The 24,999-nt window shown below is 36.7% G+C and overlaps 1 non-coding gene across 1 annotated transcript; it reads left to right on the top strand.

The window, feature by feature from the left end:
- On the top strand, positions 1 to 108 carry LOC148576637 (small nucleolar RNA R71). The gene has a single exon (XR_015904415.1). It is a non-coding gene; the product is annotated as a small nucleolar RNA R71 (small nucleolar RNA).
- Positions 109 to 24,999: the final 24,891 nt, after the last annotated feature.

Here is a 24,999-nt window from a genome sequence, read left to right as displayed (position 1 = left end):
AAGCATGTCAGAAGGACACTTTTTGGTCAGTTCCTTGTATCTCTCCCAAGCTTCATAGAGGGATTCACCTTCCTTCTGTCTGAAGGTTTGAACATCCACTCTAAGCTTGCTAAGCTTTTGAGGAGGAAAGAACTTGGCTAAGAAAGCCGTGACCAGCTTATCCCAAGAGTTCAGGCTGTCTTTAGGTTGAGAGTCCAACCATATTCTAGCTCTGTCTCTTACAGCAAATGGGAAAAGCATAAGCCTGTAGACCTCAGGATCAACCCCATTGGTCTTAACAGTATCACAGATCTGCAAGAATTTAGTTAAGAATTGAAAGGGATCTTCGGATGGAAGTCCATAAAACTTGCAATTCTATTGCATCAGAGAAACTAATTGAGGTTTCAGCTCAAAATTGTTTACTCCAATGGCAGGGATTGAGATGCTTCTTCCATGTAAATTGGAATTAGGTGCAGTAAAGTCACCAAGCATCTTCCTTGCATTGTTATTATTTTCGGCCATGTCTCCTTCTTTTTCGAAAATTTCTGTCAGATTTTCTCCAGAGAGTTGTGCTTTAGCTTCCCTTAGCTTCCTCTTCAGAGTCCTTTCAGGTTCAGGGTCAGCTTCAACAAGAATGTTCTTATCCTTGTTCCTACTCATATGAAAAAGAAGAAAACAGAAAAGAAGAGAAATTCTCTTTGTCACAGTATAGAGATTCCTTATGTGAGTATAAGAAGAGAATAATGGAGGAAGGAAAAGATAAGAATCCAAACACAAGGGAGAGGAATGAGTTCGAATTCTTGGGTGAAAGAGGGGTGTTAGTAGATGAATAAATAAACAGAAGGGGATGAGAGATGATAGAATTCGAAAATTAAATAAATTAAAATAAAAGTAATTTTGTTTTTAAATTGAATTTAAAATAAAATTCAAAAATTTAAAAAGAAAAATAAAATTAAATCAAATTAAAATTTAAAACAAATAGTTAATTAAAAAGAAATTTTGAACAAGAGGGAAGGGATTTTCGAAAATTAGAGAGAGAGAGTTAGTTAGGTAGTTTTGAAAAAGATAAGGATCAAACAAAAAAGTTAAGTGGTTAATTGAAAAAGATTTGAAATTTTTTTTAAAAAGATAAGAAGTTAGAAAAGATTTTGAAATTGATTTTGAAAAAGATGTGATTGACATTTAATTTGAAAAAGATTTGAAAAAGAAATTTAAAAAAATTTGATTTTTGAAATCAAAGTTGATTACTTGACTAACAAGAAACTAAAAAGATATGATTCTAGAGTTTAAAGATTGAACCTTTCTTACTAGGCAAGTAACAAACTTAAAAGTTTTGAATCAATCACATTAATTGTTAGCATTAATTTTGAAAATATGAAATAAAAATAAGAAAAAGATTTTGAAAATCAATTTGAAATTTTCGAAAATCATAAAAGAAAAATGAAAAAGATTTGATTTTTGAAAAAGATTTGAAAAAGATAGAATTTTTAAATTGAAAATTTGATTTGACTCATAAGAAACAACTAAATTTTAAAAAGTTTTGAAAAAGTCAACTCAAATTTTCGAAAATTATGAGTGAAATAAGGGAAAGATATTTTTTTGATTTTTGAATTTTTAATGATGAGAGAGAAAAACACAAAAAAGACACAAGACATAAAAATTATGAATCAAAACACACAATGCATGCAAGAACACTATGAATGTCAAGATTAACACCAAGAACACTTTGAATGTCAAGATGAACACCAAGAACTTATTTTTGAAAATTTTTTAGAAAAGAAAAACAAGCAAGACACCAAACTTAGAAATTTTCAAACTTTAGACACTAACAAATTGAAAATGCATATGAAAAATAAGAAAAGATGCAAAACATGAAAATACAAAGATTAAACAAGGAAATTCATCAAGAACAACTTGAAGATCATGAAGAACACATGATGAATTTTCGAAAAATGCAAGAAACATGGAAACATGCAATTGACACCAAACTTAAAACATGTCACAAGACTCAAACAAGAAACACTAAAATATTTTTGATTTTATGATTTAAATTTTTTTTTTGTATTTTATTTTATTTTTTTTCCGAAAACTATTTTGGGAAGAATGAAAAAGAAGAAAAAAATATTTTTTTTGAATTATTTTCGAAAATAAGAAATAAAAAGCTTAAAATTAAAATAAAATTACCTAATCTGAGCAACAAGATGAACCATCAGTAGTCCAAACTCGAACAATCCCCGGCAACGGCGCCAAAAACTTGGTGTGCAGAAATCGTGACGGTTCATTCCTTGGTAACGGCGCTAAAAACTTAATACGCACGTTTATAGTCTTAGTTCTTTGTCACAACTTCGCACAACTAACCAGCAAGTGCACTGGGTCGTCCAAGTAATAAACCTTACGTGAGTAAGGGTCGATCCCACGGAGATTGTCGGCTTGAAGCAAGCTATGGTCATCTTGCAAATCTCAGTCAGGCAGATTAATATGGTTATGGATATTTGATAATTAAAATATAATTAAAATATAATTAAAATATAAATAAAATGTAAATTAAAGATAGAGATACTTATGTAATTCATTGGTGAGAGTTTCAGATAAGCGTATGAAGATGCTTGTTCCTCCTGAACCTCTGCTTTCCTATTGTCTTCATCCAATCATTCATACTCCTTTCTATGGCAAGCTTTTTGTTAGGCGTCACCGTTGTCAATGGCTACATCCTGTCCTCTCAGTGAAAATGGTCCAATGCGCTGTCACTGCATGGCTAATCATCTGTCGGTTCTCGATCATACTGGAATAGGATCCATTGATCCTTTTGCGTCTGTCACTACGCCCAACACTCGCGAGTTTGAAGCTCGTCGCAGCCATCCCTTCCCAGATCCTACTCGGAATACCACAGACAAGGTTTAGACTTTCCGGATCTCAAGAATGGCCATCCATGGATTCTAACTTATACCACGAAGACTCTGATTAAGGAATCCCAGAGATATTCATTCAATCTAAGGTAGAACGGAAGTGGTTGTCAGGCACGCGTTCATAGGTTGGGAATGATGATGACAGTCATGATCATCACATTCATATTGAAGTGCGAATGAATATCTTAGAATCAGAATAAGCTTGAATTGAATAGAAAAATAATAGTACTTTGTATTAATTCATGAGGAACAACAGAGCTCCACACCTTAATCTATGGTGTGTAGAAACTCTACCGTTGAAAATACATAAGAACAAGGTCCAGGCATGGCCGAGTGGCCAGCCCCCCATAAAGGTCTAAGATAGCATAAAACTGATCAAAGATAGATCCGAAGATCCCCAGATGAAAATATAATAGTAAAAAGTCCTATTTATACTAAACTAGTTACTAGGGTTTACAGAAATGAGTAAATAATGCAGAAATCCACTTCTGGGGCCCACTTGGTGTGTGCTTGGGCTGAGCATTGAGCTTTACACGTGTAGAGGCTTCTCTTGGAGTTGAACGCCAGTTTGTAACCTGTTTCTGGCGTTTAACTCCACTTTGCAACCTGTTTCTGGCGTTTAACTCCAGAATGCAACATGGAACTGGCATTGAATGCCAGTTTGCATTGTCTAAACTCGGGCAAAGTATGGACTATTATATATTGCTGAAATGTCCTGGATGTCTATATTCCAACGCAATTAAGAGCGCGCCATTTAGAGTTCTGTAGCTCCAGAAAATCCACATTGAGTGCAGGGAGGTCAGAATCCAGCAGCATCTGCAGTCCTTCTTCAGCCTCTGAATATGATTTTTGCTCAAGTCCCTCAATTTCAGCCAGAAAATACCTGAAATCATAAAAAAACATACAAACTTATAGTAAAGTCCAGAAATGTGATCTTTTATTAAAAACTAATAAAAATATACTAAAAACTAACTAAATCATACTAAAAACTATGTAAAAAAATGCCAAAAAGCGTATAAATTATCCGCTCATCAACAACTAACCAGCAAGTGCACTGGGTCGTCCAAGTAATAAACCTTACGTGAGTAAGGGTCGATCCCATGGAGACTGTCGGCTTGAAGCAAGCTATGGTCATCTTGTAAATCTCAGTCAGGCAGATTCAAATGGTTATGGAGAATTGATAATTAAAATATGAATAAAACATAAAATAAGATAGAGATACTTATGTAATTCATTGGTAGGAATTTCAGATAAGCGTTTGAAGATGCTTTGTTCCTTCTGAACCTCTGCTTTCCTATTGCCTTCTTCCAATCATTCATACTCCTTTCCATGGAAAGCTTTATGTTGGGCATCACCGTTGTCAATGGCTACTTCCTGTCCTCTCAGTAAAAATGTTCCAAATGCGCTGTCACCGCACGACTAATCATCTGTCGATTCTCGATGATGTTGGAATAGGATCCATTGATCCTTTTGCGTCTGTCACACGCCCAACACTCGCGAGTTTGAAGCTCGTCACAGTCATCCCTTCCCAGATCCTACTCGGAATACCACAGATAAGGTTTAGACTTTCCGGACCTCAGGAATGGCTACCAATAATTCTAGCCTATACCACGAAGGTTCTAATCTTAGATTAGAAACCCAAAAGATACACATTCAAGCTATTACAAGTAGAACAGAGGTGGTTGTCAGGCACGTGTTCATAGGTGAGAATGATGATGAGTGCCACGGATCATCACATTCATCAAGTTGAAGAACGAGTGTATATCTTAGAGAAGATGTAGGCGTGAATTGAATAGAAAAACAGTAGTACTTGGCATTAATTCATGAAGAACAGCAGAGCTCCACACCTTAATCTATGGTGTGTAGAAACTCCACCGTTGAAAATACATAAGAACAAGGTCTAGGCATGGCCGAATGGCCAGCCTCCCAAAGGTCTAAGATAGCATAAGGCTAATCAAAGATCAAAAGTCTTTAAATACAATAGCAAAAGGTCCTATTTATAGAGAACTAGTAACCTAGGGTATACAGAAATGAGTAAATGATGCAGAAATCCACTTCCGGGCCCACTTGGTGTGTGCTTAGGCTGAGTATTGAAGCTTTCACATGTAGAGACTTTTCTTGGAGTTAAACGCCAGCTTTTGTGCCAGTTTGGGCTTTTAACTCCAGCTTTTATGCCAGTTCTGGTGTTTTGATGCTAGAATTTCTATGCTGACTTTGAACCCCGGTTTGGGCCATCAAATCTTGAGCAAAGTATGGACTATTATATATTTCTGGAAAGCCCAGGATGTCTACTTTACAACGCATTTAAGAGTGCGCCAATTGGGCTACTGTGGCTCCAAAAAATCTACTTTGAGTGCAGGGAAGTCAGAATCCAACAACATCTGCAGTTCTTTTTCAGCCTCTGAATCAGATTTTTGCTCAGGTCCCTCAATTTCAGTCAGAAAATACCTGAAATCACAGAAAAACACACAAACTCATAGTAAAGTCCAGAAATGTGGTTTTTATTTAAAAACTAATAAAAGCATAATAAAAACTAACTAAAATATACTAAAAACATACTAAAAATACTGCCAAAAAGCATATACATTATCCGCTCATCACAACACCAAACTTAAATTGTTGCTTGTTTCCAAGCAACTGAAAATCAAATAGGATAAAAAGAATAGAATATACAATGAATTCCAAAAATATCTATGAAGATCAGTCTTAATTTGATGAGCGGGGCTATTAGCTTTTTGCTTCTGAACAGTTTTGGCATCTCACTTTATCCTTTGAAGTTCAGAATGATTGGCATCTATAGGAACTCAGAATTCAGATAGTGTTATTGATTCTCCTAGTTCAGTATGTTGATTCTTGAACACAATTACTTTATGAGTCTTGGCCGTGATGCTAAGCATTTTGTTTTCCAGTATTACCACTGGATACATAAATGCCACAAACACATAACTGGGTGAACCTTTTCAGATTTTGACTCAGCTTTGCTAGAGTCCCCAATTAGAGGTGTCCAGAGCTCTTAAGCACACTCTTTTTGCTTTGGACCACGACTTTAACCGCTCATTCTCAAGTTTTCACTTGACACCTTCACGCCACAAGCACATGGTTAGGGACAGCTTGGTTTAGCCACTTAGGCCATGATTTTATTCCTGTGGGCCCTCCTATCCACTGATGCTCAAAGCCTTGGATCCTTTTTTATTTTACCCTTGCCTTTTGGTTTAAAGGGCTATTGGCTTTTTCTGCTTGCTTTTTCTTTTTCTTTCTTTCTCTCTCTTTTTTTTTCTGCAAGCTTTTCACTGCTTTTTCTTGCTTCAAGAATCATTTTTATGATTTTTCAGATTATCAATAACTTTTTTCTTTTCCATCATTCTTTCAAGAGCCAACAATTTTAACATTTTTAAACAAAAATTTCAAAAAAATGCACTGTTCAAGCATTTATTCAGAAAAATAAAAGTATTGCCACCACATCAAAATAACTAAACTGTTTTAAAATTCGAAATTCATGTATTTCTTTTTCTTTTTCAATTAAAAACATTTTCCATTTAAGAAAGGTGATGGATTCATTTTCATAGCTTTAAGGCATAGACACTTAGACACTAGTGATCATGTAATAAAGACACAAACATAAATAAACATAAAGCATAAAAATTCGAAAAAATAGAAAATAAAGAACAAGGAAATTAAAGAACGGGTCCACCTTAATGATGGCGGCTTGTTCTTCCTCTTGAAGATCTTATGGAGCGCTTGAGTTCCTCAATATCTCTTCCTTGCCTTTGTTGCTCCTCTCTCATAACTCTTTGGTCTTCTCTAATTTCATGGAGGAGGATGGAATGCTCTTGGTGCTCCACCCTTAGTTGTCCTATATTGGAACTTAATTCTCCTAGGGAGGTGTTGATTTGCTCCCAATAATTTTGTGGAGGAAAATGCATCCCTTGAGGTATCTCAGGGATTTCATGATGAGGAATTTCCTCATGCTCTTGTCCATGAGTGGGATATCTTGTTTGCTCCATCATTTTCTTAGTGATGGACTTGTCCTCATTAATGAGGATGTCTTCCTCTATGTCAATTCCAGCTGAATTGCAAAGGTGACAAATAAGATGAGGGAAGGCTAACTTTGACAAAGTAGAGGACTTGTCCGCCACCTTGTAGAGTTCTAGGGATATAACCTCATGAACTTTTCCTTCCTCTCCAATCATAATGCTATGGATCATGATAGCCCGGTCTATAGTAACTTTAGACCGGTTGCTAGTGGGAATGATTAAGCGTTGGATGAACTCCAACCATCCCCTAGCCACGGGCTTGAGGTCATGCCTTCTTAGTTGAACCGGCTTTCTTCTTGAATCTCTCTTCCATTGAGTGCCCTCTTCACAAATGTCTATGAGGACTTGGTCTAACCTTTGATCAAAGTTGACCCTTCTAGTGTAGGGGTGTGCATCTCCTTGCATCATTTGCAAGTTGAATGCTAACCTTACATTTTTCGGACTGAAATCTAAGTATTTCCCCCGAACCATTGTAAGCCAATTCTTTGGGTCCGAGTTCACACTTTGATCATGGTTCTTGGTGATCCATGCATTGGCATAGAACTCTTGAACCATTAAGATTCCGACTTGTTGAATGGGGTTGGTGAGAACTTCTCAACTTCTTCTTCGAATCTCATGTCGGATCTCCGGATATTCACCCTTTTTGAGCTTGAAAGGGACCTCGGGGATCAATTTCTTCTTGTCCACAACTTCATAGAAGTGGTCTTGATGGACCTTTGAGATGAATCCTTCCATCTCCCATGACTCGAAGATGGAAGCTTTTGCCTTCTCTTTTCTCTTTCTAGAGGTTTCTCCGGCCTTAGGTGCCATAAATGGTTATGGAAAAATAAAAAGCAACGCTTTTACCACACCAAACTTAGAAGGTTTGCTCGTCCTCGAGCAAAAGAAGAATAAAGAGAGTAGAGGGAGAAGAAATAGAAGAGATGGATGGGGGTAGTGTTTCGGCCAAGGGGGTGAAGTAGTGTTGAAGATGTGGGAAAATGAAAGAGTGAAGATGGGTTTATATAGGAGTGGAGGGAGGGTTTGGGTTCGGCCATGTATGGGTGGGATTGGAAGGGAAAGTGGTTTGAATTTGAATAGTGAGGTAGGTGGGGTTTATGATGGATGGATGTGGATTGGTGAAGGTTTTTTGGGGAAGAGTATTATGAAAAGGTGTGAAGAAGAGAGAGAGTGAGTTGAGGTTGGTGGGGATCCTGTGGGGTCCACAGATCCTGAGGTGTCAAGGATTTCTCATCCCTGCATCAATTAGGCGTGCAAAACGCCCTTTGCTGCCAATCCTGGTGTTAAACGCCAGGTTGCTGCCCATTTCTGGCGTTTAACGCCAGCTTCTTGCCCTTTTCTGGCGTTAAATGCCAGTCTGGTGCCCATTTCTGGCGTTAAACGCCCAGAATGGTACCAAACTAGGCGTTTAACGCCCATTCTGCTGCCCTTACTGGCGTTTAAACGCCAGTAGGCTTCTCCTCCAGGGTGTGCTATTTTTCATTCTGTTTTTTAGTTTGTTTTTGCTTTTTCAATTATTTTTGTGACTTCACATGATCATCAACCTACAGAAAACATAAAATAACAATGGAAAATAGAAATTTAACATAGATAAGTAAAATTGGGTTGCCTTCTAACAAGCGCTTCTTTAATGTCAATAGCTTGACAGTGGGCTCTTATGGAGCCTCACAGATACTCAGAGCATGATAATGGCCTCTCAACACCAAACTTAGAGCTTGGTTGTGGCTTCCCAACACCAAACTTAGAGTTTGAATGTGGGAATTTTGTTTGACTCTGCATTGAGAGAAGCTTTTCATGCTTCCTCTCCATGGTTACAGAGGGAGATCCTTGAGCTTTAAACACAAGGGAGTCCTCATTCACTTGAAGGACCAATTCTCCTTTGTCAACATCAATCACAGCTCTTGCTGTGGCTAGGAAGGGTCTGCCAAGGATGATGGATTCATCCATACACTTCCCAGTGTCTAGGATTATGAAATCAGCAGGGATGTAGTTGTCTTCAACCTTTACCAAGACATCCTCTATAAGTCCATAAGCCTGTTTCCTTGAATTGTCTGCCATCTCTAGTGAGATTCTTGCAGCTTGTACCTCAAGGATCCCTAACTTCTCCATTAAAAGAGAGGCATGAGGTTTATGCTTGACCCTAGATCACACAGAGCCTTCTCAAAGGTCATGGTGCCTATGGTACAAAGTATTGAGAACTTTCCAGGATCTTGTCTCTTCAGAGGTAATTTCTGCCTAGTCAAATCATCTAGTTCTTTGGTGAGCAAGGGGGGTTCATCCTCCCAAGTCTCATTACCAAATAGCTTGGCATTTAGCTTCATGATTGCTCCAAGGTACTTAGCAACTTGTTCTTCAGTAACATCTTCATCCTCTTCAGAGGAAGAATACTCATCAGAGCTCATGAATGGTAAAAGTAAATTCAATGGAATCTCTATGGTCTCAGTGTGAGCCTCAGATTCCCATGGTTCCTCATTAGGGAACTCCTTGGAGACCAGTGGACGTCCATTGAGGTCTTCCTCAGTGGAGATCACTGCCTCTTCCTCCTCTCCAGGTTCGACGTGTGGGGTATGTTGATGGCCTTGCACTCTCCTTTTGGATTTTTTTCTGTATTGCTTGGAAGAGTACTAGGAGGGAGTTCAGTAACTTTCTTGCTCAGCTGACCCACTTGTGCCTCCAAATTTCTAATGGAGGACCTTGTTTCAGTCATGAAACTTTGAGTGGTTTTAATTAGATCAGAGACTATGGTTGCTAAGTCAGAATGGCTCTGCTTAGAATTCTCTGTCTGTTGCTAAGAAGATGATGGAAAAGGCTTGCTATTGCTAAACCTATTTCTTCCACCATTATTGTTGTTGAAGCCTTGTTGAGGCCTCTGTTGATCCTTCCATGAGAGGTTTGGATGATTTCTCCATGAAGGATTATAGGTGTTTCTATAGGGTTCTCCCATGTAATTCACCTCTTCCATTGCTGGGTTCTCAGGATCATAAGCTTCTTCTTCAGATGAAGCTTCTTTGGTACTGCCTGTGGCTGCTTGCATTCCAGACAGACTCTGAGAAATCATATTGACTTGCTGAGTCAATATTTTGTTTTGAGCCAATATGGCATTCAGAGTATCAATCTCAAGAACTCCTTTCTTCTGATTTGTCCCATTATTCACAGGATTCCTTTCAGAAGTGTACATGAATTGGTTATTTGCAACCATTTCAATAAGTTCCTGAGCTTCTGCAGGCGTCTTCTTCAGATGAAGAGATCCTCCAGCAGAGCTGTCCAATGACATCTTGGACAGTTCAGATAGACCATAATAGAAAATACCTATGATGCTCCATTTTGAAAGCATGTCAGAAGGACACCTTCTGATCAGTTGCTTGTATTTTTCCCAAGCTTCATAGATGGATTCACCTTCCTTCTGTCTGAAGGTTTGGACTTCCACTCTAAGCTTGCTCAATTTTTGAGGTGGAAAGAACTTTGCCAGGAAGGCATTGACTAGCTTTTCCCAAGAGTTCAGGCTTTCTTTAGGTTGTGAATCCAACCATGTTCTAGCTCTGTCTCTTACAGCAAAGGGAAAAAGCATAAGCTTGTAGACCTCGGGATCAACTCCATTGGTCTTGATAGTGTCACAAATTTGCAAGAATTCAGCTAAGAATTGATGAGGATCTTCCAATGGAAGTCCATGAAACTTGCAATTTTGTTGCATCAGAGAAACTAATTGAGGCTTAAGCTCAATGTTGTTTGCTCCAATGGCAGGGATTGAGATGCTTCTCCCATAGAAGTCAGGAGTAGGTGCAGTAAAGTCACCAAGCATCTTCTTTGCATTGTTGGTATTGTTGTTGTTTTCGGCTGCCATGGCTTCTTCTTGTTTGAAAAGTTCTGTTAGGTCCTCTATAGAGAGTTGTACCTTAGCTTCTCTTAGCTTTCTCTTCAAGGTCTTTTCAGGTTCAGGATCAGCTTTAACAAGAATGCCCTTGTCCTTACTCCTGCTCATATGAAAAGGGAGGAGAAGAAAATGTAGAATCCTCTATGTCACAGTATAGAGATTCTTTGAGGTGTCAGAGGAAAAGAAGAATAGAAGGAGGAGGTAGATAGAGAAGAATTCGAACATATAAAGAAGAAGAGAGTTTGAATTTGCACCTTGAGGAGGAGTGTTAGTCCTTTAAATAGAGAAAAATGTTAAAAGGGGGAAGAATTTTCGAAATTTTTTTTTTTATTTTGAATTAATTAGAAGAAATTTTGAAAATTTGGTAAATGATTTTCGAAAATTAAGATTGGGAAAGAAATTAAGTGATTTTTGAAAAGAATTTTAAAATTAGGAATAAAAAAGGTTTGATTGAAAATTAATTTTGAAAAAGATGTGATTGAAAAGGTATGATTGAGAAGATATGATTGAAAATCAAATTAAAAAGAAGAAGGTTTTTTAAAATTAAAGTTTATTACTTGACTAACAAGAAATTAAAAGATATGATTCTAGAATTAAAATTTGATCCTTTCTTAATAGGCAAGTAACAACTTGAAAATAGTAATAAATAAAAAAAAATGGAAAGAAATTGATTTTGAAAAGATATGATTGAAAAGATATGATTTGAAAAAGATTTGATTTTGAAAAATTATGAAAATTTGAAAAAGATTTGAATTAAAAACAAAATTTTCCCTCTAGTATCCTCCTGGCGTTAAACGCCCAAAATGCTACCTTTTTGGGCGTTTAACGCCCAGCCAGGTACCCTGGCTGGCGTTTAAATGCCAGTTTTCCTTCTTCACTGGGCGTTTTGAACGCCCAGCTTTTTCTGTGTAATTCCTCTGCTGAATGTTCTGAATCTTCAATTCTCTGTGTTATTGACTTGAAAAGACACAATTTTGAAATTTTTTTTGAATTTTTAGTGATGAGACACAATAATAAAAAGGGTGCAACGAAGATCAAATAAACAATACATGCAAGACACCAAACTTAGAAGTTTGTATACTAAGGACCATAACAAATTGAAAATGCATATGAGAAACAACAAAAGACAGAAAATAAGTAAAAATTAAAGATCAGAGCTATGGAATCATCAAGAACAGCTTGAAGATCAATGAAGAACATATTACATATATTCGAAAAAATGCAAGAAGAAGAAAGACATGCAATTGACACCAAACTTAAAAATTGATACTAAGATACATAAAATATTTTTGATTTTTATGATTTTAAAATTTTTTTTGTGATTTTTCGAAAATTATATGGAAAGGAAAATAAAGGGATTCAAAATTTTTAATAGGAATTCCAGGAATCATTGCAATGTTAGTCTAAAACTCCGGTCCAGGAATTAGACATGGCTTACTAGCCAGCCAAGCTTTCAGTGAAAGCTTCGGTCCAAAACACTAGACATGGCCAATGGCCAGCCAAGCTTTAGCAGATCATTACTTTCAACAACAAAATTGATAGAAATCAACAAGCTCTTGTGATGATAAGTTGAAACCTCGGTCCAAAAGATTAGACATGGCTTCATAGCCAGCCAGACTTCAACAAATCATCATGAAACTCTAGAATTCATTCTTAAAAACTCTGAAGAACAGAATAGAAAATTTTTTGTATTTTTGAAAATTTTTTTCGAAAATAAAAATAAAAAAGTAAAAAGCTTAAACATAAAATAAAATTACCTAATCTAAGCAACAAGATGAACAGTCAGTTGTCCAAACTCGAACAATCCCTGGCAACGGCGCCAAAAACTTGGTGCACGAAATTGTGATCATCAATGGTGCCAACATCTTGGTACGCACAATTGTAATTTCAACTCTTTGTCACAACTCCGCACAACTAACCAGCAAGTGCACTGGGTCGTCCAAGTAATAAACCTTACGTGAGTAAGGGTCGATCCCACGGAGACTGTCATCTTGAAGCAAGCTATGGTCATCTTGTAAATCTCAGTCAGACAGATTCAAATGGTTATGGAGAATTGATAATTAAAATATGAATAAAACATAAAATAAGATAGAGATACTTATGTAATTCATTGGTAGGAATTTCAGATAAGCGTATGAAGATGCTTTGTTCCTTCTGAACCTCTGCTTTCCTATTGCCTTCTTCCAATTATTCATACTCCTTTCCATGGCAAGCTTTATGTTGGGCATCACCGTTGTCAATGGCTACTTCCCGTCCTCTTAGTGAAACTGTTCCAAATGTGCTGTCACCGCACGGCTAATCATCTGTCGGTTCTCGATCATGTTGGAATAGGATCCATTGATCCTTTTGCGTCTGTCACACGCCCAACACTCGCGAGCTTGAAGCTCGTCACAGTCATCCCTTCCCAGATCCTACTCAGAATAACACAAACAAGGTTTAGACTTTCCAGACCTTAAGAATGGCCGTTAATAATTCTAGTCTATACCACGAAGGTTCTAATCTTAGATTAGAAACCCAAGAGATACCCATTCAAGCTATTGCAAGTAGAACAGAGGTGGTTGTCAGGCACGTGTTCATAGGTGAGAATGATGATGAGTGTCACGGATCATCACATTCATCAAGTTGAAGAACGAGTGTATATCTTAGAGAAGAAGTAGGCGTGAATTGAATAGAAAAATAGTAGTAATTTGCATTAATTCATGAAGAACAACAGAGCTCCACACCTTAATCTATGGTGTGTAGAAACTCCACCGTTGAAAATACATAAGAATAAAGTCTAGGCATGGCCGAATGGCCAGCCTCCCAAAGGTCTAAGATAGCATAAGGCTAATCAAAGATCAAAAGTCTTTAAATACAATAGCAAAAGGTCCTATTTATAGAGAACTAGTAACCTAGGGTTTACAGAAATGAGTAAATGATGTAGAAATCCACTTCCGGGCCCACTTGGTGTGTGCTTGGGCTGAGTATTGAAGTTTTCATGTGTAGAGACTTTTCTTGGAGTTAAACGCCAGCTTTTGTGTCAGTTTGGGCGTTTAACTCCAGCTTTTATGCCAGTTCTGGCGTTTTGACGCCAGAATTTCTATGCTGACTTTGAACGCCGGTTTGGGCCATCAAATATTGGGCAAAGTATAAACTATTATATATTGCTGGAAAGCCCAGGATGTCTACTTTTCAAGGCAATTGAGAGCGCGCCAATTGGGCTTCTGTAGCTCCAGAAAATCTATTTCGAGTGCAGGAAAGTCAGAATCCAACAGCATCTGTAGTCCTTTTTCAGCCTCTGAATCAGATTTTTGCTCAGGTCCCTCAATTTCAGTCAGAAAATACCTGAAATCACAGAAAAACACACAAACTCATAGTAAAGTCCAAAAATGTGATTTTTATTTAAAAACTAATAAAAGCATAATAAAAACTAACTAAAATATACTAAAAACATACTAAAAATACTGCCAAAAAGCGTATAAATTATCCGCTCATCAACCTTCTAGGTGGCAGCTTTGCAGGTTTGGTTGGTGTCGTCTTCTTGATTCTGTTGTGGAAACAAATGACACCATAAACAGTTATAGAAATTAGAATATTCCAAATATTAAAAAATATAATATGAAACTTTTTGAGACAATACCTTTTAGGAGTCTTTTACTTCAGAATATGACAGCTGAGATAGATCAATCACAGCCTACTGGACATCCACTTTCACAAGAGAGGTAGGATCAGCAGTAGTAGCTGTAGCAGATGCTGTTGCAGTTCTAGTTGCTATACTAGAAGCAGTTGCAGTGGCAGTTGCAGTGTGAGTTACAGTAGTACTAGTTGTTGTAGCATTTGCAGATGCAGTTGCAGTGGCATTTTGAGTAGCATTCTTAGGGTCCTTTGCAAAAACCTCCGCAACTTTGGTAGCAGCTCTCTTTTTCTAACATCCTCTTTTTGTATGACCCTTCTGCAGGCAATACTTGCAAGTAAATGGTCGTAGTTGCCTCTTCAAACTGGTAGTTAGCTTTGATTTCTTGTTAGAGTGTCTTCCTTCATCTGCATCATTTCTCCTCTTGGTTTTGAGTTGTCTCGATTTTCTCTTAACCAATGGTGCCAAAGGTCTATTGTATTAAGATCGTTCCCGTAATTGTTGGCCAGGTAGGGGGTGATGTGGTAGCTGTAAGTGGATTTGTATGACTCCATAGTTAATAGCTTGTGACAGAAATTCTCTGGATTCTTGTTCACTCTAGCAATAGTAGCACAAGCATGTACACTTTTCATCACTCTTATTTGTAGTTTCTTTCTACTTTTTAGCTTACGTGAAGGAATAGGGTCCCCAACACATGAATCTGATGAGCTGTCTTCCCTAACTGGTTTATAGGGCTCATCTTCTAAACTCTCATTAGAATTAGAGGAGTCTTCATCAGAGGACAACAACATTACAGGTTCTTGCTATCTTGCAGCTTTTTTTGACCCTTTGTGCAACCTACCTCAATAGCAGACCTTAAGTAATACCTCCTATTCACTTTGGTTTGAGTTGGTTTGGGGACTGTCTTAGTCTTCTTTTTCAGTTGTTCATTAGGCACCGTAACTGAGGCTTTAACCTCCTGCTTACTTCGTCGACTAATATTAATAGTGGGAGTCTTTTTAGCATTGGGATTGGCACAATGGTGTGGGACAGATGCGACATTTTTCTTTGCTTGCTCTCCAAGATCTCTTACTTGATCATCAAGATATATCATAACCTCCTTCTCTTGCAGTAGTTTAGGTGATGAAACCTCATGTTCAATAAAAATATCAATAAGACCCTGGTTTTTTGAACCCATCCGATACATCTCTCTTAAGTCTGCATCAGTGTTTAACTTCCTCAAACCCACCTCTATGCTCTTCCCAGGTACAAGCCACCAAACTTCTTTCATTCTGTCATAACCTAGCTCCTTAAAGTAGTTTCTTAGATAAAATACATTCACCCTATCCATTTCAACATCACCCAAGCAGCTTCTATTATTAGGATAGTACACCATCTTTCTGTCAATACCCTTTTCAAAAGTTCCTCCATGATGAAACATAATGTCCAAAACTTTATCCATTTTGAGAGATATAAATAAACAAATCAAACACATGCAGCAACATTAATGGAAAAATACCCTGTTTCAAACATTAAAAAATAGAGCAAACAAAACCCCATCCTAACATAATAACCACAAAAAACCTAACATCATAATAATCTAAAAAAAAAGCAAACGCAAATGAAATCACCTCAAACAACAACTCAAGTGAAGAACAATCAATGAGTACCCAAAAAAAATTCTTTTTAATTTGTAACAATATTGCTAATCTTGTAGATACTCACGATGATGGTACCCTCTGGTTCAACAACTTCATATGGTTGACATCCTTCCTTCTCCTGCTAACAAACTAAAAAAATCGCTAATGTGAAGGTGCCCTACTGTGATGACATTCTTTGGAGGAAGAGGAGACAAAATGGTTTAAGAGAAGAAGAAGAAAGACTTGTGAATGATCACCCTTACACAAGAAACCTTTCAATATCCCTGCATGACAATACGACGCCGTTCTTTTTCATTCCCCCTACAAGCAAAACGACGTTGTTTCAGACGTCCGACGTGGAAGTGGCAGCGCCAAGTCAGCGCTCCGCCTGTTGACTCATGGCGGAACTGGGTAGAAGGATCTATATGTAGCCTAGAGCTCAAACTAGAGGGTATATTTAGTGCAATTGAAAACTGAGGGGCAACATTGGTACACGTGCCAAATTTGGGGGACCACATTGGGGATTTAGTCGACAAAAAGGGCGAAAGCTTGAAAGGATGGACCTTAGCATAATCCAGAGAGAGTATAAAAATCAATATTAAAAATCATGTTAGGTTGGTCTAGTGGTTAGTTCACTAGTCCGCTTAAATAAGTGTTGAGGGTTCAAATTCTGCCTTATGCATGTAGCAACTCATTAGCCAGCGACAAACCCTTAAATGGAGCTCTGATCCGCAATGAATTAGTCCTTGTCCTGCGGGTATGGAAATACTGATAAATCCATATTTGACGATTATTTTTGGCTTGAAAAGAGTGGATTTTATCATCTTACCTGCATTTATTCCTTGAAATTGCATGTTTTTGTGAATATCTCCCTAATTGTGCTTAATTGTGAAAAATATATTTTTTATGCTTAAATTTGCCAAATTTAATTCACTTTTCTTCCATTCGATGCCTTTGAGGTATTTGTTTAAGTGATTTAAGATTTAAAAGGTAAGGATGACTTGAAGAAATGGAGAAAAAGTATACAAAAATGGAGAATTCATGAAGAAATGAAGATTGGAGGATTTTTGGGTTGTGCGTACGCATGCCTTATGCGTACGCATCTTTTCTTATTTTTGCGTACGCATGGGTCATTGATAAACCCCAATTTTAGGATTTATCTTGAGTTGAATTTAGTGATTTTATCAACTTTTTTCACATTTATTCAATGAAATAGCATGATTTTGTGAATTTCTCCTAAATTGTGCTTAAGATTAAAAACATACTTTTTAGGCTCTTAAATTGCTAAATTTAATTTCCTTTAATTCCATTCGATGCCTTGATGTGTTTGTTAAGTGATTTCAGGCTTAGAAGGCAAATATTGGATTGAAGAAATGAAGAAAAGGCATGCAAAGTGGAGAATTCATGAAGAAATGAGGATTTGGTGGAATTCATGGCCATGCGTACACATGCCTCACGCGTACGCGTGAGAGTTTCGTCAGGACGCACGTATGCGTGACATGGCGCGTACGCGTGACACTCGGCACATGACTCACTTAAAGAAAACATGGCTAGCAATTTCTGAGCTCATCCAAGCCCAAATCCAACTCATTTCTGACGTATTTGAGGCCAAATTCAAGAAGGAACAAGGAGGGAGCAATTAGTGTAGCTTAGGAACCATACTTTTGGTCATTTTTTTAGAGAGAGAATCTCCCTCTTCTCTTTAGAATTAGGATAGATTTAGGTAAATTTCTCTTAGATTTAGGTTTTAATTCTTGCTTTGACCTAGTTTCAATTGCTTTTCCTTGTTCCATTACTCTAATTTCCTTAGTTTTTCTTGTTAATTTCTCATTTGTGATACTTTTTAGTTTTATGAACTCTTGTTAATTTTGATTCCTTTAATACAATTTGATATGTCTATGTTTTTTTGATGTTTGTTTGAGTTATTGTTACTATTTTCTTGCATATGGTAGCTTTAGGTTTTATTATTTTTGCAATTTAATATGCTTTTCTTTTTATGTACACCAAGTGTTTGATAAAATGCTTGACTTAGTTTTAGAGTAGATTTTTTAGCATTCTTGGCATGGAAAGAAAAACTTGATAGTCTTGAGTCATTAATACACAATTTGGATTGGTGATCTAGACTTGTTAGTTAATCTTGTTTTCATTCATGCTACTTATGGATTGGGATTAACTAGGCTTACTTGATCTTCTTCCAATGTTGGAGATAATGTAATAGGCTTAGCTCTTGGTAATTATTGTGTTATGATTAATGACTAAGATGGAAAATCTTGATTCTCAATCCTTGTCCAGAATGGCTCTATAGTATTTGTTATCTTTAGTTGTTTGATTTACTTTCTTGTCATTTAAATTCTTGTCTTCTCATATGCAAACCCCTTGAACCTCATATATAAGGACTGCGACTAATTAATCGCTTAATTAAATTAAATTAAATTAATTGCCCAAAATAGGATCCAAAAATTTAGAATGTTAATTAGAAAATTTAAATATGATATTTAGACTCAGTATATTTTTCTGAGATAGAAAATGTAATTTTCTATGAAAAATTGCGTAAAAATACGTATCGATAAATTAACCGGCAATACTGGCTTAAATATGTCCGGTACTGTGCGAGAATGATAAAAATAGTAGAAAAGCTTAAGAAAAAAAATTAGAATTGAAAACCAGGCGCTAATTTTAAAGGTTTGGCCTTGATTAATAGCCAAAAGTGGGTTAGAAATTTTCCGCAAAATAGAATTAGCGTTGCAAGTATAGTCCCAACCCAACAATCAACCAACATCAAAGTTTAAATATAGAATTTGTCACAATTCAAATCAAAATAACCAAGAGTATTTAAACTCCTGGGTCGTTCTCCCTAGGAATGACAATAGAGTGCTCAATTATTGGCTATGAGGGGACAAGGGGTTTGATGGCAAGAGGCAAGAAATGTAAATAGCAAGGAATTAAAGAGAAAGCATGCAAGGAATTAAATGGAAAGCAATTAAAGCAATGAAAATGGAAATTAAATGGCAAAAGAGAACTCTTGGCAAGGGTTGAGAGTTAAGGTTACCTATCCAAGACATTAACCAGAAACATGTGATGATTATGAAGAGTCAATCCTATTTAGTCAATCCTAACATCGAGGATAAGTCAAATAGGCATAATTGATCTCAATCCATAAGTCCTAGCCAACTCACTAATTAACTTAGTGGAAGACTAGCGTTAATGGAAACCAAATCAACTAATTACCCTAATATATCAATCAAGAATGGACATCAATGACTCAAGGTCACCAAAGTCCTCAATTCCAAGCTAAGAGTGTGGAAAACTACACTAAGACTAAGCCAAGCATTTTATCAAACACTTGGTGTGCATGAAAATAAAAGCATATTAAATTGCAATAAAAATAAAATCTAAAACTACCAAATGCAAGAATATAATAATAGCAACTCAATTAAATAATAATAACCATAAAAATATCAAATTGCCTTAAATGAAAATTAAAATCAATAAAGGTTCATAATTCATAAACATAAATGTGGTAAAATTGAGAAAATAACAAAAAAAAAATGAAGAGGATCAAGATAAGAGAGCATGAAAACATAAATGAAACTATACTAAAACAAGAATTAAAGACTAAAATTAAAGAAAAATTAAGCTAAAAACCCTAAATTCTAGAGAGAATGGGAGTTTCTCTCTCTAGAAAACTACCCTAAAACATGATAAAACCTAAAACTAATTGCTCCCCTCTTGTTTCCCCTTGAATTAGTAGGGTTGCACTTGGATCGGATAATATCCGCATATCCGCGGTAATTATCCGCATCCGATTCGAATTTTGCGGATATTATCCGATCCGCACTATGGTAGGATCAGATTGCAGATTTAGCATTAATATTCACAGACCCGATCTGCAAATCCGCATATCCGCACATCTCATATAAATAGCATAGTTTAAGAAAGTAAACCCTAATGTGATATGAATTTTAGTGTGTTATTTTATGAATTTTATGATATCTTATTTTTAATTTTTTATGTTGTACTTCAACTAAGAATAATTAAACTTAAATCTTGTGTTATTATTTTGTTTTTGTTATTCAAGAGAACTTTTATTGATAATATTTTAGAAGTAAATAGGCTTAAACAGGTGAAAAATAATTTTTCTGGATAATTTTTTTTGTAAAAACAGCCAAACAAAATCTTAAAATAGTTTATTGAAACTATACAGATTGGATCGGATCGGATCCAGCCTGAAAAAATGCGGATATCGTATCCGATGTTTGCAGTGCGGATCGGATAGAATTTTAGGCTATATCCGATCCGATCCGATCCGATCCGTGTGCAGCCTTATGAATTAGGGTTGAAATAGCATCAGAAATGAGTTGGATTGGGTTTTGGAGGCCCAAAATTTGCTGCCAGCGAGTTGCAATTAATGAAGTAACGTGTCAGGACTTGTGCGCATGCACAGGTGTGTGCGTATGCACACTTGCTGATTTTCTTCTCGTGTGTAAGAATAAGTGCATGAGTACGCACACCCAAACTCCATGTTCACTATATACATATGCATATCATTTTAAATCCCCAGATATTAGTTTTCCAATGTCACTAGAACCGCCTAATTTGGACCTCTGTAGCTCAAGTTATGATCAATTTAGTACCGAGAGGTCAAGATTGGCAGCTTTACAAATCGTTCATTTCTTGAATTCTCCCATTTTGCATGCTTTCCTTCCTCACTTCTTCAATTTATATTTGCCTTCAAAACCTTAAATCACTCAACAAACACATCAAGACATCAAATAGAATTAAAGTGAATAAAATTTAACAATTTTAGGGCCTAAAAAGCATGTTTTCATTTTAAAGCATGATTTAGGAAGAATTTACAAAACCATACTGTTTCATTGAATAAGTGTAGGAAAAGTTGATAAAATCTACCCAATTAGAGCAAAATAATACCATGAAATGTGAATTTATCACATCTCCACACTTAAATAATAGCATGTCCTTATGCTAAACTCAAGAAAGAAACAGGAAAGGGGGGGGTATTACATTTATTCAAAGCAAGAAAACTACCTATATGCAATCTATCTAAATGAATACAACTACTTAGTCAAAACAAATCAATTTAAAAAAATACATATATAAACATAAGGGCAAAAGCAATCACAATCAAATCAAATCCACAATTGAATTGAGTTATTGAAAAGAATTTATAACTTGCAAGATAAGCAATAATAATAGGTGGAAACATAGAATCGAGCAATCGAACCCCTCACCGGATGTGTATACACTCTAATTGCTCAAGTGTTTAGGGTTGATTCACTCAATTCTCCTCTTAATCATGCTTTCTAAGATTTGTTTTTCATCTAACAATCAACAATTATTCAATGTATGCATACAAGTATCGTGAGGACTTTTCATGGTTGTAATGTGGCTTGGGTAAAGGTAAGGATGTATATGATCAAGTGAGCTTGAAATTTGAATCTTTGATTAACTTAAGTTCTCACCTAATGTACAACCTATACAATTCAAATGCAAACCTAACATCCCATTATTCACTTTTTCACATTGATAAACCCCATTTTTAGGGTTTATCTTGTGCTTAATTTAGGGGATTTTATCACCTTTTCTCACATTTATCCAAGAAAATAGCATGGTTTCATGATTGTTTCCTAATTTGTGCTCAAGTGTGAAAATATGCTCTTTAGGCCTTAATTGGCTAAATTTAATTCACCTTTGATTCCATTAGATACCTTGGTGTGTTTGTTAGTGAATTCAAGATGGAAAGGCTAGGAATGGATCAAAGGGATGAAGAGGAAAAGCATGCAAGTGGAGAACTCATGAAGAAACAAGGATTTGGGATGCTGAGATCGATGCTCACGCGCAGCATACGCGCACGCGTGGATAGCAAATTGTCAAGCGACACGTACGCATGACCCACGCGTACGTGTCGATGCTCGCACTTGACTCACTTAAAGGCAAAACGCTGGGGGTGAATTCTGGGCTTCCCAGACCCAAATCCAACTCACTTTCTGAGCCTATTTACATGCAGAAGTCAAAGGGGATCAGACATGAGACACTATTAGATAGTTTTAGTTAGTTTTAGTTAGAGTTAGTTTCTAGAGAGAGAAGCTCTCTCTTCTCTCTAGAATTAGGATTAGGTTTAGGTTAATTTCTTCTTCTAGATCTAGATCTACTTCTTCTCTTGCTCCAATTTTCCTTTTGCTTTATGAATTCTTATGTAGATATCTATTTCTCTTTCAATGCAATTTATTATATCCATGTCTTTTCATGTTGCTTTGATTTTCTATTATGGATCTATTGCCTTTGTAGTTAGATCTCTCTTTAATTCTTGCAATTTATGTTGTTTACCTTTATTGCCTTCTATGTGTTTGTTGAAATGCTTCTTTTAGTTATGAGTTAGATCTTTCTATTTTTGGCTTTGGTTGAGTAATTGGTGACTCTTGAGTTATCAAACTCTATTATTGATTGATAATTAGAAGTTGCTAATTAACTTGAATGCCACTAAAGCTAGTCTTTCTTTTGGGATTTGGCTAGGACTTGTGGAATCAAGTTAATTCATCGACTTGTCTTTCCTTTATAGTTAGAGGTTGACTAAGTGGGAGCAATGGACAATTGATGTCACAATTGAGGAGGATAATGAGGATAGAACTTCTAGTTCTCATACCTTGCCAAGAGCTTTGTTAGTTGTTAGTTTATTTCCTTTGCCATTTATATTTCTTGTCTATTATCTCAAAAACCCCAAAATATACTTCATAGCCAATAACAAGAACACTTTATTGCAATTCCTAGGGAGAACGACCCAAGGTTTGAATACTTCGGTTATTATTTTTAGGGGTTTGTTTTAGTGACAACCAAATTTTTGTATGAAAGGATTATTGTTGGTTTAGAAACTATACTTGCAACGAGAATTCATTTGTGAAATTCTATACCATACAAAAATCCATTCATCAAAATGGCGCCGTTGCCAGAGAATTGCAAGTGCGCTTGTTATTGGTTATTGTATATATGTGAATATTGTGAATATATTTGCCTTTTGTTTCCTTGTTAGTTTTTGTTAGTTTTAGGATTTGGTTTTCTTTGTTTCTTATTTGAGTTTGTTTCCATTTGCTCTTGCTATCATGAATTCTCATCACTTTGGCTATGAGTGTGGTTACAATTATGTTGTAGGGAGTAAAAGCTTCAATGAGAATGTGCATCAAGGATGGAAGAATCAAGGTTGGGAGGAGCCTCAAGCTTATGGACAATCTTCTTGGCAACAACCTCGTCCTGTCTCTTATAGGTATAATTCTACTCCTAATGCATATCAATCCAATAGCTATGATGGACCACCTTGTAGTTACCAACAAGCCCCACCATATGCTTATGAACCTTATCCTCAACATAACCCTCAACCATACTCACAAGCCCCTTTTCACCAACCACCTTTCTATGAGCCATATGAACCATACCAACAACCATATGAGCCATATGAACCACATATAGAACCACCACCTCAACACCTACAAGAACCACCTCCTCCATACTATTACCAAGATGAACCACCTCCAATGTATGCAAATTTTCAACCACAAGATGAATTTTACTCTTCACCACAACCTCCCATGGAAGAATATTCATGTCCATTGATCCAAGAGCAAGATGATCTTACTTATGCTAGCAAGTTGGAACAAGAATCAAGAGATCGCCTCAAGGAATCAATGGATTAGCTTCAAGCAACCATGGAGTATGTTGTGCAACAAGTGAAAAAATTGGAGAGTGTTGAACCGCCACAACCCTACCAAGAAGAACCACCTCCCTATTATGAACCCTTCCTCCAAAATAATGAACCTTCCTATCCACCCCAAGCCCCAATTTATGTTTCTCTCACTTTGCTACTTCAAGAACAAAGAGAAATGCAAAGGGAGGCACTAGAATCCATAGCCGCCTTGAATAAGGTGGTAAACCGATTAGCCTCCCAATGCTTGAGCACTCAAGGAACTCCCATAGTCACATGTGGATAATTGGTTGAAGAGCATAGCATGAAGGGGAGATTGGAAACTTTGGTGAAAAATGAGGATTGTTGCTTTGTGTTGGAATAATTGGAGGAACCTATGATTGATGAAGACGAGGAAGAAGTGGATGAAGATTTAGGAGATGCAGAGTCTCCATGGGAATCTAAGGTCATAGAAAATCCCTCCAACAAGATTGAAGTTGATGTTGAGGAGGAAAGTGCACATCCTCCAAAGCATATCCCATGTGAAGAATTGGATGGCATAGAGCAAGAATTGAGTTCCTTTGGAATTGAAGATCCAGCATCAAATCATCTTGGTGAAGAAGATAAAATTGATGAACAAATGGTTGAATTTGAGAAATCTTGTGAAGAGGTGGAGGTCCATAGAAGAAGAAGGATGGGAGTTGAATACGCTTTGCCAAGATCTTTGGAAGCTTCTTTGCCTAGGTTGTCACCTAATCCTACATTTGAGTGGGTGAAATTCACCTCTATTAGCTTTATTATCCCACTCAAATATGGCTTACTTGAAACGGATGGCCAACTTAGGGAACTTTGTGGGATGAAGCGTAAGAGAAAGATGTTTCGTGGTTGGCGTTGCAAAGCATGGTTCAATATGGTTGATACTTCAAGGGTTAAATACAAGGGTTAGACTAGTGCTTAATTAGGTAGGTCTAGAAGGATGTTTGGTCACTTTATTGAGAATTTATCATGCTTATCACCCGGATGGAACAATGATGATCAACTTGAAGATGGGTGTCAAAAAAAAGTGTGGGATCCCGGATCGCACAAGGAGAATTACTTTTGGGAGCCCATGGTTTGTGAAGAACTCCACCAAAGCTTAGAGATGTTAATTTTAAAGAATAGAGCTTATTGGAGATTCAAGCATTGGTGGATGTTCAAGGATGGATTCAAGCACAAGCCACCTTGAAAAGAGCTCCCCATAAGTCCAACTTAAGGACAATAAAAAAGTGCTAGGTGGGAGGCACCCCA

The sequence above is a fragment of the Arachis ipaensis genome, chromosome B1 (assembly GCF_059453495.1).
Source record: "Arachis ipaensis isolate K30076 ecotype BB chromosome B1, ASM5945349v1, whole genome shotgun sequence".
NCBI classification, from domain to species: domain Eukaryota; kingdom Viridiplantae; phylum Streptophyta; class Magnoliopsida; order Fabales; family Fabaceae; genus Arachis; species Arachis ipaensis.
The sequence above is the reverse complement of the archived record's forward strand: the minus strand, read 5'-3'. Positions and strand labels throughout refer to the sequence as shown.